At 47.4% G+C, this 19,666-nt stretch overlaps 1 protein-coding gene and 1 pseudogene across 11 annotated transcripts in view; one reads left to right on the top strand and one right to left on the bottom strand.

Moving 5' to 3' along the window:
* UPF2 (UPF2 regulator of nonsense mediated mRNA decay) overlaps positions 1 to 19,666 on the bottom strand; it is a 1,606,401-nt gene that overhangs the window by 484,991 nt on the left and 1,101,744 nt on the right. The window lies entirely within an intron of this gene.
* LOC147751523 (uncharacterized) lies at positions 1,762 to 4,325 on the top strand (annotated as a pseudogene).

The following is a 19,666-nucleotide window of genomic DNA, read 5'->3' as shown; positions in this document are numbered from 1 at the left end:
TCTAGTATTTAAAAGACATTGGATTTCATAATTTCCTTCAACTGACTGCACTATAGTGGGCACCTTAGGAAACATTTCTTTTGTCACATTTGATGTCATTTCCCTCTAGGAATGCATGTTACATGAAAGTCAATTCTCTCCTATCATGGGCAAGAGACAAAAGAAACAAGAAAACATCCCTGGCCTAAAAGGAGTCTTAGTTGCAGGTTTTACACCAGGCCCCAAATTTTCTCCAGCGCCCAGCATAGACGTACTTTGTAGAATGACGCCTGGATGACATCCACAACCTCGGGAAGCAGATCAAAGGCAGTTAACTACTGCAGCCCAATCTTCATGCATAGAGGTCTAAGATTGTGCTGGTTTCGGTGCAAAACATGTCCTCCAGCTGTAGCGAAGATCCTTTCACAATAGTAGCCTGATCAGAGGACTCATGGGCAGGTTTTCCAGGTACCACACTCTCATGGCCAGCTGATGAGTAAGGCAATGCTAATATTTATGAATGCATTTATGTATGACTATGCTTTCCATGGGTTTTAATGCTGACTTCTATAGTGTGTTTATTGTTCCTATTAATGTGGTGAATGTTCCTTCTACTTTCTTGAAATGTTGAGGGTGGAGATACGTTATCCTGTCGCGAGGGCTTTGCTGTTTGTCGTCGGTGCCTGTCATGATAGTAACATTGATAGGTCTCATTTCCTCAAACTTCTTGTTTCTTCGTCGCAGCATCTACATTTGGAGGTAGGGAAACCATTGATTTCTGGTGTTGGTGCCTCAACTGACTCTGCTGGTGGAAACCTCTGACTCAGTGGCCTCAGGACTGCCCAGCCATGGTGGTAATTGCTTGATCCTATTTGGGGTGAGATTTTGGCCACATAATGTCCTGCCTGGGACCACCATACAAATGCTTGAAGGCAGGAGCGTGGCAAAATGTCCGTGATACGCAGAGAGAAAATTCTCTGCACTTCAGAAATGTTTTATTTTTGTTCTTCAGAAATAATACTCTTTTTGGGGGGGTTCAGTTGGTAGAAAGGCTTTTGTCAGTCTCACTAGGTGGTATTGATTAATGGCACTGAATAAAATAAATTCTGAGCAGGACACTCCAGCATCGCAGCCCACTCAGCATCCACCTTTTACCTTAAAAGCCCAGATCCAGGAAGGCAAGGTTCTCTCGGTATTGTGGTTGGTACGCTGTCCGGTGCGATGGAGTCAAGAGGGTCAACCATCCTAGTGGGTATGTAGGCGTCACACCCAGGCATCAATGACGCTTTAAGTCTAACAGAGTCAAGCCAATTTGCTGCATGAGAAATATATTTTTATGATAAAAAAACTCTTAACCTTGTAAAAATAAGGTTTGTGTGTGAATGTGTTCGAGGCATGTGGGCTGCTGAATTCATATCTGTAGCATAGATCGCCGCCTAGTGTTGGGTCCGGATGATTGCACATTGTTGTCCTGGAAGAGTCTTCGAAGTATCACGAGATAGGTGGCTCCTTCCTCGGACTACAGTGCGCATGGGCATCGACTCCATCCCCAGATTGTTTTTTTCCGCCATTGGGTTCGAATGTATATTTGACTATCTCCAGTTCGGAGTCGATATACACTTTCCTTAAGGCCTGGAGGCCTTTTCTCATATACGTCGGTATTGTTTTGCGCTCGGTGCCCAACTCTGTCCGGCTCCGTCCCGAGTCGGATATCCTGAGGGGTCGTGTGACTCTTCGGTGTTTGAGGCCCAGTCTACGCGACGAGACTTTCGACGACACGTCATGGAGCGGAGTCCATTTAAGAAATGTCCCGTGTGTGGATCGAAATATCCCCACATCGACGTCCACCCGGCGTGCAACAAGTGCCTGTCGCCGGACCACGACGAAGCCAACTGTATGGCTTGTTCCAGGTTTCGATCGAAAAAGACTATTCGTCTTCGGAGCATGGCGCGCATGGAGGCCCAGCAGTCGGCGCCGGCACCGGTGGACATCTTCGAGGGAGAAGAAGATGACGATCAAGAAGTTCATCTGCTGATCTCACCCCCAGCGAAGGAGATCGACTACGACTACGATGCGGACGTCGAGGCGATCAACGTAGAAGAAGTTGTCGATGAGGTAGGAGACGACAATGAGGCCTATGGGGCCACGGAAGATAGCTCGGGAGATGAGCTATGCCCCGTTCGAACAATCACTAAGGCTCAGGTCGAGGGATCGCCATGCGGCCTTCCACAAGACCTTACACCCAAGTCCACGGCCTCGCCTATGGGCCCGGCTACGGACACTTCTGCGGAGCCATCATCGGCCAAAACTAAACCAAAAGTGAAACCATCGGGGTCGTCGAAACCGAAAGTGATAGAGACGCCGTCGAAACCGAAGACGTCTGTTCCCCCGGCCGCCTCCTCCTCCTCCAATAAATCGGGGAGACCGAAGCCGAAGTAGGCCGTCGAGCCGGTGGAGTCGACCAAGGGCGTCAAACCGCAGTCAAACACAGGCATCGAACCGAAGTCGGCCAAGGGCGTCGAGCCGAAGTCGCTCAAGACCATCGGCCCGAAGGCTGGGGCCCCTAAACCAGTCGTCAAGGTCGTCGACCCCAAGACATCGGCGCCTAAGGCAATTGGCACGGAAGAAGGGCACAGCGCGCCTAACCAGGCTGATCCTGTACCTCACCCAGATAAAGCCAAGAAGTCGACGCTCCAGTCTTTACACGCTGGTGGACCGAGACCGTCTGTCGGCTCGACGAAACCGTCCGCTTCCTTTACGAAGCAGGTGTCGGACTCTCTGCAACGCATCAAGGACAGGGCTTCCGCGGTCGATCCCTTGGATGCTCCCACGCCAAAGACGGCTTCCAAGACGCCGAAATCTTCGACGCCACTCCTATTTACGTTGCCGCCGAAGGTGGTACCAAAGGCCTTCGCGCCGCGGTCGGTCGCCGGACAGGCCGTGCAAGGGTCTGCTGGGTCGAAGCCTTCTCAGCCACTTGGGAGCTTGAAGCAACGGCAACCTTTGCCGGACGAACAGTCGGAGCACTTTATCGACACCGGGAAACTTACCCTCTACGAGAGGAAGATCACAGCACAGCCTTTGGAGTCCTACACGATTCCTTTGAAGCGCAAGAAGCCTTCCACGGATTCGCCAGTGCTCATTGAGCCACTTGCTCCGCAGGGTCCAAGACTTGATGCACCCTCGCCCACTTATTCAGATGATGAGGCTGGGGATGGTGATGACGAGGAGTATAACATTCCTCCACCACTGATCCGGAGGATCACCAGGACTCTTGGGCAGATGTGGGTGAGCCGGGGGATCAGCAAGCTGCCCCGGACACTCCTGTGTACAATGTCAAAACATCTCCTACGGAGGATTCTGTGGCCTTTAATGCCCTAATTGAGAGGGCGGCTAAAAACCACGACTTCCAGCTGCATGCTGACCCCGTTGAGGAGGACTTCCTCTTTGATACCTTTTCCACAGCAGAAAAGTCTGTCAAAACTCTCCCAATGCTGAAAGGAGTTCTGAAACATGCTGTTGACATTTTTAAAGAACCTACACATGCCAGGGTCATCAACCCTAGAATTGAAAAAAAATATAAGCCGGCACCTAGCGACCCAACCGACATCAAGGGCCAGTTGCCATTGGACTCTCTGGTCGTTTCTAATGCCCGGAAGAGGGCGAATTCGCAGACCACTGGTGATGCACCTCCCCCTGATTAAGAGTCTAAAGTGCTGGAGGAATCGGGGAAGAGGGTGGCGGCTCAAGCGGCCAACATCTGGCGCATCTCAAACACGCAAGCACTCTTGGCCAGATATGACAGTGCGCACTATGACACACTAGAGACCCTGTTGCAACATCTTCCAGATCAGTATAAGGAGGCAGCAGAGATGTTGATTCAGGAAGGAAAGCTCATCTCCAACGCTTCTATTAAATGTGCGCTGGACGTGGCGGACACCGCGGCCAGGGCCATCAACACCAGTGTAATGTTGAGACGTCAGGCATGGCTCAGACTCTCCGGGTTCAAGCCGGAGATCCAGACCACCATCCTCAACCAGCCTGTGAATCCTGATAGGTTATTTGGTCCAGAGGTGGATACCACCCTAGAAAAAATAAAAAAGGATACCGAGACTGCCAAGTCCATGGGTGCGCTCCAGTCCCAACAGTTTCGGGGCAGCACTTTTCGTCGCTCAGGCACTAGAGGTATTTCCAGAGGCCAAATGTCCCAGCAAACGCAGTACACCAAAGGTGGGGCGCAGTCCTCTTACACCAAGCACGGTAGAGGTGGCTATCGAGGCAACAGTACCAAGGGCAGAGGCTGTGGAAACAACAACTCCCGTTCCTCTGCTGCCAACAAACAGTGACGCCTTGTCGCTGCCCCCGACCATACCACACCTGTCGGGGGGAGACTCCAGCAGTTCCTGCCAGTCTGGAAATCTATCACCACAGACAGGTGGGTCAGGAATCTTATCCAGTTCGGTTATTGTCTGGAGTTAACATCCACTCCTCCCAACATACCACCAAAACACCGTCCTATGTCCGCCGAGCATTTGCACTTATTGCAGCAGGAGGTACTTGTCATGCTGCAAAAAGGGGCGATCGAGCTCGTGCCACTGGGGGAAGAAGGCACAGGAGTGTACTCCCTGTACTTCTTGATCCCAAAGAAGGACGGGTCCCTCAGACCCATTCTAGACCTCAGACCCCTGAAACAATATATTCTCTCAGAACACTTTCATATGCTGACGCTGCAGCAAGTTCTCCCGCTACTCAATCAGGGGGACTTCCTCGCAACCTTTGATCTCAAGGATGCGTATTTTCACATTCCACTACATCCATCACACAGAAAATACCTCAGGTTCACCAGTCAAGGTCAGCATTATCAGTTCAGGGTCCTGCCTTTTGGGGTGACCACAGCGCCCAGGGTGTTCACAAAATGTCTGGCGACAGTGGCTGCACACCTCGGAAGGCAGAACATTCCCGTTTACCCTTATCTGGACGACTGGTTTGTTCAGGCACAGTCGGCCCAGCAGTGCGCAGCCAACATGTCCCATACCATTCACCTTCTTCACAATCTGGGGTTCTCACTGAATTATCCAAAGTCGCACCTTCAGCCGGCCCATGTGCGGCAGTATCTGGGTGCGACAATAGATACTCTGGCAGCCACAGCTCAGCCGAATTCAGTGAGAATCAACAGCATTCAGTCGCTGATCCAGAAGTTCAGACCGCACCACTCGCTTCCAGCGAGGATGTTCATGCAGTCTCAGGGGTGGGGAATTTGTATCGCCTGACACCCTGGACATGAGGATTCTTGTTGCGGACAAGAAGTTTTATTGTCTACTTAGTCCTCCGGACAAGTAGACATTCTCATTAACCCTTGTGCATCTAATATAATCACAACACAGTTATTTCCGATAGTAATCTGAAATCTTAGTAAATGCGCCTTTTTATAGGTAATTACGGTAACCAAGCTAAGCTTGGCTACAGCTTGTGCTCACCGTCAATCGGAGAAGCAGAGACTTCACACTGCAAGGATGCCAGTGAGCGATGCCGGCTCCCATATTAGTAATGTTTCCGAGTGCTAAAAGTTGCTGCCCGTGTCCTCGTGGTGAAATAATAAAGATACCTCACTAGTGGTGCAGAGCGATGTACGGGGTCATGGAAGGTGGATGTTGTGTGTTACGTGTCCTTAAGTGTGGACCGGAATGCTGTGCATGCAGATTCTCGGAAAGAGTATGACGTCAGAGGAGCCCTGCGATCTGAAGTTGAAGGGAAGCTGAACAAAGAGGATGTGGGGACCCTGGACGCCCTCAATTCCAAAAAAGGTAACGGATATAAGATGTACTTTTTTGATAAAACACACACAGATGCCTCGATACTTAAAAGTTCCTGAAAGTCAGTTTCGAGTGAAATAACACCAGAGAGCCAGAAAAGTGAAAACCAGCAATGGAGGAAGTATTTGATGCACTTGTACAGCGTTCCAAAGCTCCTGATTCAAGGAACCGCTGCAACCTACCTCTATTTACTTCACAGAAAGATGACATGCTGCCATTTGTAAGGTCATTTTCAAAAGAAAAGCCTTTTCTGTCCAGGGGAATAGAACTATTAATTTGGGTAGTAGGCTCTGAAAATTGCAAATAACAGGCTTGTTCGAAATATATGGCGGAGATCAGAGAGATGGGGCTCCAGTCAGGTCACAGACCTGCAGATAAGACTGACACTTATTTACGTGGGATAGTTGGAGAACACTAGAAGAACTCGTGGCGCACGCAGCCTAGGCCGAAAAAAACAGGAGATTAGAATAAGGAGCACAAGAGGCCCCTCATCACTTCACCTGCCCTGCTGGCACAACGACGAGCCGATAGTAAGCAACGCAAATATATGTGAAATCCTCAACGTGGATTCGACCATACATGCTCACATTCTGAAATTATAGAGAGGGTGATTTAAAACAAGATCGTGGGACTGTATTTTGTCCATAGACCTTCATTGAAGCAGAGGCATTTTCAGGTGGCAGACTGCTAAAATAAAACGGTTTAAAACCAGGAATCTCCTGTGAATCGGGTCTGTTGGCATCTATGGCTCCAACAGTTTCCAGATGCCTCCAGCTTGGCTCATACGAAGCAGCAGGGGCAAAGAAATGTGTGGGAGGGTGGGCGCCTTCAACTCAGGCAGCTAGCGATTAACAGTGTCAAGATTGATAAACATTACATGCCCTTTGCACAGCAGGAGCTCCCAGGCCAGGAGGCACTTACTGAAAGCGAAAAAACGCAACTAGTGGGAACCAAGTCCCCACCAAGAGGCAGGCAGCAAGCAGAGGTGTGGGAAACGGGGAGTGTTTCAAAATGCTCAAGGCTTCTTTTACTACATTATCTCAAAGGTAGTGGTTTCCGAATGGAGGTGGTACTTAAACTGCTTAATTCCTTCCTTTCTTCACTGGGAGCACGCTGGTGTTAGGTGCACCCATTCTGTCCCCCAAGCTGCCCATTCCTCCTTCTCCCAGTCTTCCCCAGTTTCCTAACTTCACTGCATTCTGTTCCCGTTCAAGTAACCTAACTGATCAGCTGCTACAATTTGCGTTTAACTTTTTCTCTAAATAGATCCTCTACTTAATGCCATACCATAATCATAAATGCCCGCCTCAGGCTGTTCTCTAATGCTCCCATATCTGCTTTAAATCATTCAGTTGCTTTTGCCCAGCCTCTCTCTTCCTCCCACCACTCAAAGTACATACAAGTTGACCCCTTTTCAGCACTCAGCCCCGTGTGACTTCATCTTCGTTTTGTTGCCCACTTTGATCCCCCAATTTAGGGGTTCCCAAAGTAAAGTTTTACAATCCCAGAACGGCCCATGACCATACAAGTTAAGAGCATGAAGTTTTGGCTCACAAAGACATCTTGCTTTTCTGACTTTGGTTCTTCTATTAACTACCTTTCCCTACTGGATCACAAGCAAAAACTCTTGTCGCTCCCTTTGTCCTCCAGGCTACATGTCTGCTCTTCGTCTGGCCAAGATAATTTTATTTAGGGTTTGTTTTCACAGCTCTGCTAATCACCAGAGGTGATTTCCGGGTGCTTATATGACCTATGTCCTCTGGTACTTCTCCCTTTGATCTTGACACAGCTCTTCTTCTTTCAACAAAGTTTCCACTTTGTTTTGTACCACTGTTGACTTTTCCTATACCCATTCCTCTGCTTCTGCAGGCCATCCTTCCCTATAATTTTTATTATATTTATAGGGCTTAATAATCTCTTCTGTTTTTAGCACTATAAATGATGGAACTATAAATATTGTTTACGTAATAGTACTCAATTTGATAGCCTTAAATGGAAGGAAAGCAAAGGTTGTATTGCCAGAATCTGAACTAGTACTGAGCATACCACAGCAGTTGTCTGGAGTAAATCTTACCCCACTGAGCCATCTAGCTAATTTGCTGATTCTGTTTGAACAACTCTGGTTTCTTTCTTTGTGCTGTCATCCTGTCACCTGCTAGCCCTCTGTCCTGAGATTATCTGACCTTCTATTGACCAGACTAAATGGTTTGGCTGCCTTTATATTTCTCTTTTCAACCTTCTTCCCCTACAACATCCTCTGCTGCTTCAGCCCTTGAATTCACTAATGTTTTCTCCAGAACCTGTGTGCCATTTCCTAGTAATAGTTCCCTTCTGTCTCAATTCTTCAATTTAATCCTTGGATCTTACAGTTGTGTTGGCGGTTGGCAAGGCTGCTGGAAGGCAGGAAGTGAAGTGGACTTGATAAGGTAAAGTGGTTGCTCAGAGCCCTTAGATGGGTACAGATCGCAGAGGGGGGGGGGTAAAGAAGGCTGAACACCCTGTGATGAGCGAAGGCAAGGTAGCAGTAGTTGATAAAAGAGGTTTTGGAAGGGATGAAACCTATGGTGAAACTGGAAGGTGAATAAAACCTCCTCTGAGAAGGGAGGAGAACCTGTAGTAAAATGTTCAAGGGGTACAGAGCCTGTGATGAGGGGGTGACGAGGTCATGGGATGAGTAGTGAGAGGAATATTCACTCCAATGTATTTAGTTTGAAGGTATATGTGTAGTAAGGGAGTGGTGTACTTTAACAGTAAGTGTGTGAAGCCCTTGTTGTGAGCAAAGAACAGAGGGGTGATGAACCCAATGATGAAGATGTGGAGTTGGTATGGGACCTATGGCAAGTTAGTTGAAAGGCAAATGTTTTACTGCTGACAGGAAGAAAACAGTGTGGAAAGTAATACTTTATAATAAGAGAGTTTGCAAGAGCAACGAGGCAGAGCTCGGCAAGTTTACTTTAGGTTTTATAGTTGACTAGTAATCAGTCCTTGCTAGTACGTATAGCTTTTACTTTTATAGAGTACGTGGGACAAGTGGATTTTTTTACAGGGCTAGAAGTTTATTGTACCTCTTTGTCCCATGGACAAGTACAGTTTTTAAAAAATGTCCACACCCCTGCTGGCCTAATCCAGAGCCACTAGGTTGACTTGGGTCTGGTCATTGTGGATGTTTAGAACTCTGGCAGGAGAGGCTGAGCAGGAAGACGTACAGGAGTTCTGTGCTCCAATCTAGCCTAATCAAGTATCCTACATAGATCGTTCTTTGGAACGCCAGCACGCAGAAGTCTCTACACTACACATTCTCAACATTGCAAAAAGAGCTAGGGGTCTGTACACGGACGGAAGATGTCCTGTGCCACCTCAGGATGAAACCACCATCTGAGATCCACCAGGCATCACAGGCTGAGTTTGTCAGACCCAACGTTCAAAGAACCTACCAGGTGGTTCAGTATCAGGGAAATGCCCTGATCCTCCAGCGAACTCCAGAGGTGAAGTAGATCTTGGCACAGGACCCAGGATCCCACTTCTCCCTTGTTGTTGCAGTACCACATGGTGGCAAGGTTATGTATATTTGTAAGACACACTTTAGCCCACAACAGTAGAGCAGGTATGTACAGGAAGGTAGGTAGGTTAACTGAAAAGCCAAGTCTTCAGCTTTCTGTGGAATTCAAGAAGAGAGGAGGATGTTCTGATGTTGAGCGGGAAGCCATTCAATGCTTCAGGAGCAACGTAGACAAATACCTTTTCTCCTGCTCTGGTTCTATCTGTGAGATGCGTGAGAGCAGGGGTCCTGCGGAGGTGTCCAGATGCTTGGTGGAATGAAATGTGACTGTTCAGGTAGATGGGGTGTAAGTTGTGTAATGTTTTGAATATGTGTGAGAGGAGTTTAAAATCAGCACATTTGAGTATCAGGAGGCAGTCAAGTTCCCGGAGGTGTGGTGTGAGGCAAGTTTTGTTTGAGGAGATTGTCAGTGAAAAAGTGCACTAGCCATTCCTTGCTGGGCAGCTGGAAGGGCTTTAATGCTAATAGGATGGCTCATATCTGGAACATATTTATGTGCAGGGGAGTCCGCCTAAGACCTCTGATGAGCTCCTCCTCTCCCAGGTACACACCCCAACCCAGCAGGGACGTATCAGTCACCACTGTCAACTCTTGAGTGGGGAAGGAAGAAGGATCTGCCTCTGGTCAGACTGCTTTCTCCTCCAAAACATGGATGACATTCAACCGGTTTCCTTGGAGTTGGGCCAACTGAGACTTCAGGTCTCAATGCAGAGCCTGCATAGGCCACCTGTAGAAAAGGAACAGGCAGGATGTAGGAGGTCAAGAGTCGAAGTATATGAGCTGCTCTCACGGAGATCCAGAACTGATGTTTAAACATCAGGCTCACAGCCCAAATGTGCCAGATTCATTGTGGTGGAGGTAAAGCCCTGAACAATGAGTAAATGACAACATGCATCCTGCATTTTCAAGGCAACCATTCAGTCACCTGGATCCAGGGCAGACAGAACTTGGGTCAAAGAGAGCATTTTGAATTTGTCCTTCCAGAAGAAAACATTCAGAGGACAATGATTTAAAACAGGATAAAGACTTCAGTCTTTCTGCACTATAAGAAAATAGCAGGAGTAGCAACCAGTCCCTACATCAGAGGTTGGCACACTACTGATGGTCACTTTGACAAGCAGAGGCTGCACCTCTTGGAGTATGATGGAGAGGTGCTACTATGAAAGCCTTTCCGATGTGGAAAGGAAGTTGAGGTGGGTCAGAAAAGAATGGATGTGTTTTGCCATGGAGGACAATCTTTAGGGCCCATCTACTGTATGTAGTGGTCAGCCACGTTGGAATCAAATGTCTGACCCTGCATTCCACAGGGTAGCTGCATGCCACTAAGGGCATGCTAATGCAGATTAGAGGTTGCTACTGTAGTGGCCGGGAGTTGAGTTGAAGGATGTCCCTGATGACCTGCACAATAGTTGCCTGATCCCAGTTTTTGGCCTTGAAGGGACTGGAGTGGCTGCTACAATAGTGGCGGGTTTGGCACTGCTTATTCACTAGGTCCCAGAAACAGCCATAAAGAGTCAGAACTGCTGAGGTAACTATTGTGTAGAGGTAGTCAAGCTCAAAGAAACCGCTATGACTCTGCTTTTAAAAGGGGTCCAATGGGTAACACCACCTCTGTGTCCAGGGAGGTACCCAGCCTACTAGTCTCTTGCAAAATCATGTAAATGTCATTATTATGAGGTGGTAAGCATCCTCATCATCACTGTCAGGCTATTCATAATTGAAACCAAAAGGTGATAAAGCCTCTGAGGAAGGTCTTACAGAAGAAGAGTTTTGTCTTTATCAGATCAAACTGGGACCCCAGGTGCACTGGAGTGGAGTCAAAGCTCAATCTTGGCTGAAGCTGAAGTGGATTCAGTTTGAGCTCAGACACTGGAGTCCGTAGGGACTTGACCTCCGGTGATGTTGGGACCGGCATCCATGGAGGAAGAACAGCACAGATATCCTCAAGTCAGGGTGGAAGTTAGTGTGGAACCTTGGGAAGTCTCTATGGGTTTAGTTGGCACCATGAATCTACCTGCAATAACTCAACTGGAGTCCCCTAAAGATCCTTGCAGACAGAGCTGGAAGAGTGCTAAAATGTGAAACAAGGCTGCCTTGATGATCTCGACCTGCTGCAATGTTAGCGATGGCCCATGAAGTCAGGGTGCAATAGGACCAGTTGTGGAAATGGCTATGCAACCAGGGTTTGGAAGGAAGGTCGGTTGGCACCTTGAAACCTTCCCAGTTTCTATTTGGAAGAAGAAGGGTGGGTTGGGGCTGAGTCCTGCTTCGACTTCATGAATTTCTTATTTGACACGGAAGAACTACTGTCACAGGATTGGCCTTGAATGGGAAGTAGTCCACATCCTCCACCTGGAGCGAAACCAGTACTTTTAGAAGGGCAGAGACGACTTTTTCGGTGTTCAGCGATGTATAGCTTCACTTCAATGTCTTGGATCATCTTCGGGGGCCTGGTAGCAACTTTTTCGCAGTAGTGCCACAAGCCCAAACACCAGAGGCAGACCTTGTGTCCATCATCAATAACAGTAGAGGGGGCATTGTTCCCTTGTACACTGGAAATTAATTTCAAAGGAAGGTGCAGAGCAGTGGATCCACGAACGAAGGCATGGAAAGAAAGAAACTTACACTGCTGGATAGAGGTGGTGCTCGTTTAGTTATGGGGCTGAGCAAAGTTAGTGTGGCGTTGCACAGTACCACCTATTGATATGTGGGTGCAATGCTGTGAAAAGTTTTAGATCCAGTCTGGCACCAGGGGGGAAAATTCTACAGGAGAGGAATCTGCAGTTAGAAGTATCCACCAAATATAGCCTTTATTATTGCTAATATGTGCTCTACTTTTTGTTTCTTTAAGCAGCAAGTCATTCAGTTATGCCAATGGGCGGCAGTTAGAGTGTACTTCACACTCTCATCATGCCCAAGGGACAGAATACTTATTTCCCTAAACTTGCCATGGGTCAGGCATAATTTTCTAACTAACATCCCAACCCAAGACATTAGGTAGTGTGTGCCATCTACTCTGCCTTATCAATTGGTGGGAAAAAATGAATCGCCTCCCCACACTGTGCCCAAGTAATGGGGTTGTAGTTATTCTACTATCCCAACTTGTCCAAAATTCGGGGTAGTGTATTTCACCCGTGTCCTCAACTGGCTCAGAGAGGTAGGGGAAGGAAAAAATAACAAGCATTTACAATGCAATAGGTCTCGCAGCATTAAAGTTTGAGTTATTGGCATTGTGTATGACAATGCGTTGCATAAATTATTTAGCAAACTTTGAATTGGTGAGCAGTGAGTGTGTGCAAGAGTATGCGGTTGCTAACAGCTGTTAATATTCACACAGCTCTGATGATGCACCTCACGCACGGGGATGACAGTTATTATTCACACAGCTCTGATGATGCACCCCAGGCATGGGCTCACAGGTGTTATTATTCACACAGCTCTGATGATGCACCTCAGGCACGGGTTCACAGCTGTTATTATTCACACAGCTCTGATGATGCACCTCAGGCACGGGGCTGACAGTTATTATTCACACAGCTCTGATGATGCACCTCAGGCACGGAGCTCACAGCTGTTATTATTCACACAGCTCTGATGATGCACCTCAGCACTGGGCTGACGCAGTTATTATACACACAGCTCTGATGATGCACCTCAGAACGGGGCTGCCGGCAGTTATTATTCACACAGCTCTGATGATGCACCTCAGGCACGGGGCTCACAGCTTTTATAATTCACACAGCTGTTATGATGCACCTCAGGCACGGGGCTGACGCAGTTATTATCCACACAGCTCTGATGATGCACCTCAGCACGGGGCTCACAGCTGTTATTATTCACACAGCTCTGATGATGCACCTCAGGCACGGGGCTGACAGTTATTATTCACACAGCTCTGATGATGCACCTCAGGCACGGAGCTCACAGCTGTTATTATTCACACAGCTCTGATGATGCACCTCATGCACGGTCTCACAGCTGTTATTATTCACACAGCTCTGAATATGCACCTCAGGCACGGGCTCACAGCTGTTATTATTCACACAGCTCTGATGATGCACCTCAGGCACGGGCTCACAGCTGTTATACATTTGCTTTTGTAACTTGCACACTTGTAATTTTCTCCTCATGTATCATTACTGTTCCTATTGTGAAGTGCTCCGACGCCTTCGGGTAAAGTCCGCGCTATATAAAAACACTAAAATTAGTCGCATGAAATAATGAAAACTCACCGCCGCAGGCCGGCTTGAACAGGAAGCCAGGCAACCTGTGTTGGGACAGGGGCGGGCCGCAAAAAAGACAGGAAGCAGACGGGAGCCTACCCCGTGCTCCTGTGCTGAAGCACTCCTGTGCCCGTCAGCCGGAAGATTTGCGTGTCAGCTAGCGGGGCTCCCGTGCTCGTGGAGAGCCCCGTCTGCTGCTGAGAATGACCCGCTGCCTGCCGAGGGAGAGAGGGACACGCGAAAAGAACCCGGTGAGTGGGGTGTGAGGGGGGATGTGCGCGCACGCTTGTGTGTGTGCGTGTGTGTGTGTATGTATGTATGCGTGCATGCGTGTATAAAAAGAGCCCTATGACTGGTGGGGGGATGGAAAGTGAAAGTAACCAGCAGGCTTGCAGTGGAGACAGGAGATGGGTGTGCGCGCGTGTGTGTGTGTGTGTGTTTCAGTCTGCGCGCGGTCCGCGCCGATCCCCTTCCAGAGCTCGCGCGTGCCCATCTCCTGTCTCCTGGGAAGCAGAGCCAGTCACAATAGGTCTCTGGCGCAACCGCGCTTTTGCGCGGTTAACGCTGCGAGACCTAAAAAGGGGGATGCATCATCTGCCATCTACCCTTTCAGACGGGGTCTGTTAAATACTGCTGTTCATCATGAACAACAGAGCACTGAGACAGTTGTGACTAGTCATGCACTGTACTCCTCCCCTGCCTGCAGAATTAGGGGCAGTTCAAAGGTAGACCAGAACCATGTTCAAAACTGTTAACAGAGAGCTAAGGCAGCTGTAAGCTGTAATGTTCTTAATTGGCCCTCACCATTGCTAGGACAGAGGTGTCTCGTGCATGTCACCTAATTATACAACTACGAGTTTCTGATATATTGGTTTATGGACACTTGCCAGTGCCTCAAATTTGTATAGCATGTGCGTAAAAATCTAGGAGAGTCTCTTGATATGAGTCTTGTCCTGGACATGTTCTACCACTGGATGGGTAGAACAAGTGCACACTAGGAGCAGGGGACTCTGTTCCTGTCAAAGGCTCTACCCTGTAGTGCTGTGGTGGTAGCACAGCACGTTATATTGCATTGTTTCCCAAACTGTGGTCGCAAGCTATTTTTGTTGGGTTGGGAAATGCATACGCGATGTCTTTAAATTCCGTGTTCTTTTTGTAACATGTGCCAGTGCTTTAAAGACAGAGGTCAAATGTCAGGCTACGCCTTCTGATACATTTTTGCATATTCTTTTAAAATAGTATTGGCGTTTACTTTTCTTTCTCCGACTACAAATTGAGAGGATTTTTTTTTAAATGATGTGACAATCTTGCAGTAGCACAGAAAGTGAGAAAGAAAAGGCTTCAGAATGTAGTTTTTTGCATCACATAATAAAATGTATGTCCCTGTAGATGAAATGCATTTATTCAGCAGTGAGGAAAGCGTAAAAGAAGTAATTGTTTTGTAATTCCGAAGCGTGCTGCAAACAGGGTTTTAAATAGTATCAAACAAACCAAGACACTTGTACTTGGTGATGGCACAAATGATAAATCTGTACAAAAAACCAGAGTGCCACATATTATCATTTGAGTGATATATAGTTTTATTAGTAAAAGAATATGTCTGTGCAAAGCTAGTAGCCATTACAATGGAAAATGTTCTGTTCTGTCTATAAATGATGACGCACTATCACACAGTGCATAATTACATTAAAAAAATCACCCCTCCTCATGTCCGTTAAAGGTTGGTGGACTGCACACATTGTTCTTTCTTAAAAGTGGATTGTGATTTAGGATACTTAGTAGTATCTCCCTGTGAGATAACAGTTATTACAAGTTTCCCGCCAGAATGGGAAATAACACATGGACCAGGTAATACCGGGTTCAATTCTACATGTTTTTCCCTCTTCCGGGTGAAACAATTGGCCTAAATCTGCACAAATGTACTAGCTGCTTGGAGGGGGTGATAAATATTGTGGTCCTTTTTTCCAGGCCCTGCAGGGTTGAGGGGTGGGGCGTGGTGGAAAGTCAGTTTTTTTTACTTCAGCTGGTGGAAGCCCTGCTGAAGTATAATGGTGGCGGAGGCTTGGCATAGCAGCTGCCAGCAGCCCCCACCTGTCCTCATAACGATTTAGGACCAGGGTTTCTGGACCTGGAAATATCATGCATGGAGTTTGAAGATCAGACAATTCTACGCCAGGAGACCATATCTTTGTTATTTCTATACAGAGAACTGAGTGGGGCAGTACCAACAGATTACCAGAGACTGCTTAAGTTAAAAGGGAGAATGTGTGTTATTCGTGCTGTTCATCAACGTGTTCTCAGATGCCACGCACCATCTATGGCTGGGTGCCCTCGATGCTTGCATTGTTTCACCACTTTGATGCTTGTGGTAACCACCTGAAGTTAAATGCTTTAAAAACAGAATTCCTCCTAATCTCACCCCACAAACATTCCCCGGTCTTGCAACAATGGTTGCCTTAACTTACAGCTCTAAACTGCAGACCTCTCCTCGTTGATTCGGCATCTTCTCTGGGTATCATTCTAGACAAAAGCCTCAACATGCGGAAGCACATCAGCTCCCTTACCAAAGGAGCTAACTACCAACTCAGTATCTTGAGGAAACTCAAACCCTATCTAGCGGTTCAGGACCTAAAGGTGGCTGTGCAAGCACTAGTGATCTCCAAGTTGGACTATGGTAGTGCAACGCTTTGCGGATTGCCTAGAGTAAAGACAGCTCTTCTTAGGGTTGCCCTCAACTCCGCTGCTAGGCTTATTAAGGGCAGTAACAGATTCAACCATATTTCTTCGGACTTGCTGGCCCTGCACTGGCTTCCCTATGAAGCGCGGATAGAGTTAGAAATTGGATGAATGGCACACAAAGCCATACACTTCAAGACCACACTGTACCTCGCTCAGAAACTGGAGCTCTCATGTGGTTCAAGAGCCTCCAGAAGTGACAGCACCCTTATAATCAAACCACAAAAATGTAGGAAAAAGAAGACATACAATCGAGCTTTCTCAGTTATGGCACATAGGATCTGGAACTCCCTTACCCCCGAAGTCAGGGTGAATTCCTACAGGGTCCACTTCAAAAAAGAGGTCAAAGGGGTTGTGATGAGGAAATGTTTGCCTTTGTCGGGCCTCCCCGTCTGATTCGGGGCCAGAAACGTAGATTAGTGGCCCAGCTGCAGGGCATACAAGAATGTTCGGCCAATTTTTAGACTGATAATCTGTCGTTTTTTTGTTGATGTTGTTTTGATTGCTTGTATTCTGCCTAATGTATAAACTGTAAAGCGCTCAGATACCCTCGGTGGTCATGTTTGCGTTATATAAAACTTTCAAAATAAATAAAATAAAAAGCTTGGAAACCATTGCTTTATATTATGAGCTTTACTCGTAATCTCAGGATGAAGAAAAGCTAACCCATGTGGAAAAGAAAAATCACAACGACAACTCTTTGGTAAATGCACAGCAGACACTATTCTAAAATTCATACACCACAGTCCCTCCCTCTTGCCCCAGGCAGGAGGGGATTATATCAAACCAAAAAAAAAAGACAGATGCAGTTGTGAGCTGCCCACCTGGTCTGTGCCCTGCCAAATGTTGTAGAGCACAAAGTTGGATAGCTTAAAGAGGACGAGTGCTTTCTTCACAATTTTGAATAGAGTACTCTGACAACTATGTTCTGTCCTTTGTGAATGGTTGCTCCTTGTTCCATAAAATGATGAATTACACCCCCAGGTACTAGTATTAAGGCAGATAACGACCCCCCACTACTGGACAAGATAAACTGTCAAAGTGCTCTGTTCATGATGACCAGCAATATATGACAGGCCACATTTGATAAGGTAGCTGGCAGTTGATGCTATCCCCCTTCTTTTTCTTCAATTCTTTTATTTCCTTACCTCTTTGGGCCAGGTGGGGATTAGGGTGAAATGCAATACACTGACCTTTTGAGTAAAAGTAGAATAACTACAACCCCTTACTTGGGCACGGTGGGGGAGATACATCTTCCCCCACCCCTTGGCAACACTCTCAGAATGTATTAGTCTTATAACCTACAAAATGTTCCTACTAAACCATCTGGCCCTGCTAGCTACAGACATGTCCCAACTTGGGAGGTCTTGGATCCTGCCATGCTCTATTGTAACTCTTGCAGATAGCTTTCCCAGCCGTCTGTCGTCAGAATTAAATCAGAGATAGTTTGGATGAAAGTAAGGCCCTTTGAGAGATTTGGTATGCTAAACCACCATTGCAGAGTCTCTACCATGCATGTTGTGATCTGTATTACATCTTGGAAGGATCCCGAGGTTTGCAGCCATTGCCTCTATAGTTCTTTTTGAAGAGGCCTCATCCTCAGACTGGCCAGTGACACTAGACCTATTGCTAAAGAACACTTTCCCAGAAGCGATTTGTATGCTCAAACTGAAACTGACTCTTTTCTCGCTATCCTTTGCGAACAAATTTGCTTTTTTTGCGATAGGAAGGCTTTGCACTGGATGGCATTTATGGTAGCTTCCAGAAACTATATGACTTAACTGTGAAGGAATGAAGATTTTTTCTTGTTTACAGAGTCCGGAACAACTGAAGGCAGGTGTTTGTAGCTTGACTGGCCTTCTGTGCTCTTGGTGCCTTGAGCAGCCAGTCGTCCAGGTGAACAAGCTACTTACCTTCCGTAACGATATATCCGTAAGAAATATTAGTAGTGATAGATTCCTTATCGTAGAATTACCCCCAGGCATCAGACTGATTCCGGAAAGTTTTCGTCAGCAGTACCCTTGCACTTTGGTAGGTGGCGTTGTGCGGCTCCGCATCGGTCGTCGGCATCGTGGTCGCCGAGATGATGTTGCGGGCGCTACTTAGATGACGCCCAAGCGCGCTGACATCAGTTATGTAAACTACTTTCCGCGCCTGTAACACAGAGCCATGCAAGAAGCTGACCACTGGTGCATTGAAACTAGGGCCCTGAAAGGGATGACCTTAACCCTAGAAATCAGTTCGGAGACCGGTGAGGATGGGTGGGAAGTTAAGGAATCTATTACTACTAATGTTTCTTACAGATGTATTGTTACCGAAGGTAAGTAACTTGTTCATCTTAAAGAAACACATAGGGATAGATTCCTTACCGTAGGATAGATACCCCAGGAATACCAACCCCGGTGGTGGGTCTGCGAACCAAGATCACCCCAGAAAGTCAAGGAGAACAGAACGGCCGAAAAAAGAGGTCTCTCCGGACTTGGATGTCCAGGCTTTGTAAATATGTGCAGTGGGGTCAACGTGGTTGCCTGACAGATGTCTTGCAGGGGGACACCACGTCCCAATGCAGTAGTGGCTGCAGAACCTCTGGTGGAATGAGCACGCAGTCCCACTGGAGGCTCTTTTTTAGCCAACGAGTAACAGGCTTTGATACACAAGACAACCCAGTGGGAGATAGTCTTCTTGTGTACCACCCGACCTTTCTTGGTGCCAACATAGCCAACAAAGAGTTAGTCATACCAGGAACTGTTGTGCGCGGTTGAGATAAAATGAGAGCACACGCTTTGGGTCCAGATGGTGGAGCCTCTCTTTCTCCCTGGAAGGAAGGGGAGGCGGAAAGTAGGTGGGCAAAGTAATAGTCTTGCCCAATGTGAAAGGCCGTAACCACTTTTGGCAAAAAGGAAGGACGGTGCCTGAGCACAACCTTGTCCGGATGGACTGATCGGAGAGAAGGCTTACAGGAAAGAGCCTGGAGCTCACTCACTCGCCTAACGGAGGTGATGGCCACCAGGAAGACAGTCTTCAAGGTCAGGAGATGAAGAGGGCTGTTGTGAAAGGGCTCAAAGGGAGCGCATATCAAGTATGTAAGAACCAGATTCAAGTTCCACAAAGGCATCAGGAAAGGAATAGGAGGAAAAAGGTGTGTAATGCCTTTGAGAAATCGATTTACAACAGAGGACTTGAAAAGAGAGGGCTGATCAGGGTGCCTGGGAAAGGCCGAAATAGCAGAGAGATAGCCCTTGATAGTGCCCAGAGCCCTGCTGGGCCAAAGAAAGAAGGAACAGTAGTACTTCAGAAAAAGGGGCAGAAAGGGGATCCACAGCCTTTGCTGCACAACTTGCCACAAATTATTTCCA

Source organism: Lissotriton vulgaris, chromosome 1_1 (assembly GCF_964263255.1).
Source record: "Lissotriton vulgaris chromosome 1_1, aLisVul1.2, whole genome shotgun sequence".
NCBI classification, from domain to species: Eukaryota; Metazoa; Chordata; class Amphibia; order Caudata; family Salamandridae; genus Lissotriton; species Lissotriton vulgaris.
Note: the sequence above shows the minus strand (reverse complement) of the source record. Positions and strands in the feature narration are given on the sequence as shown.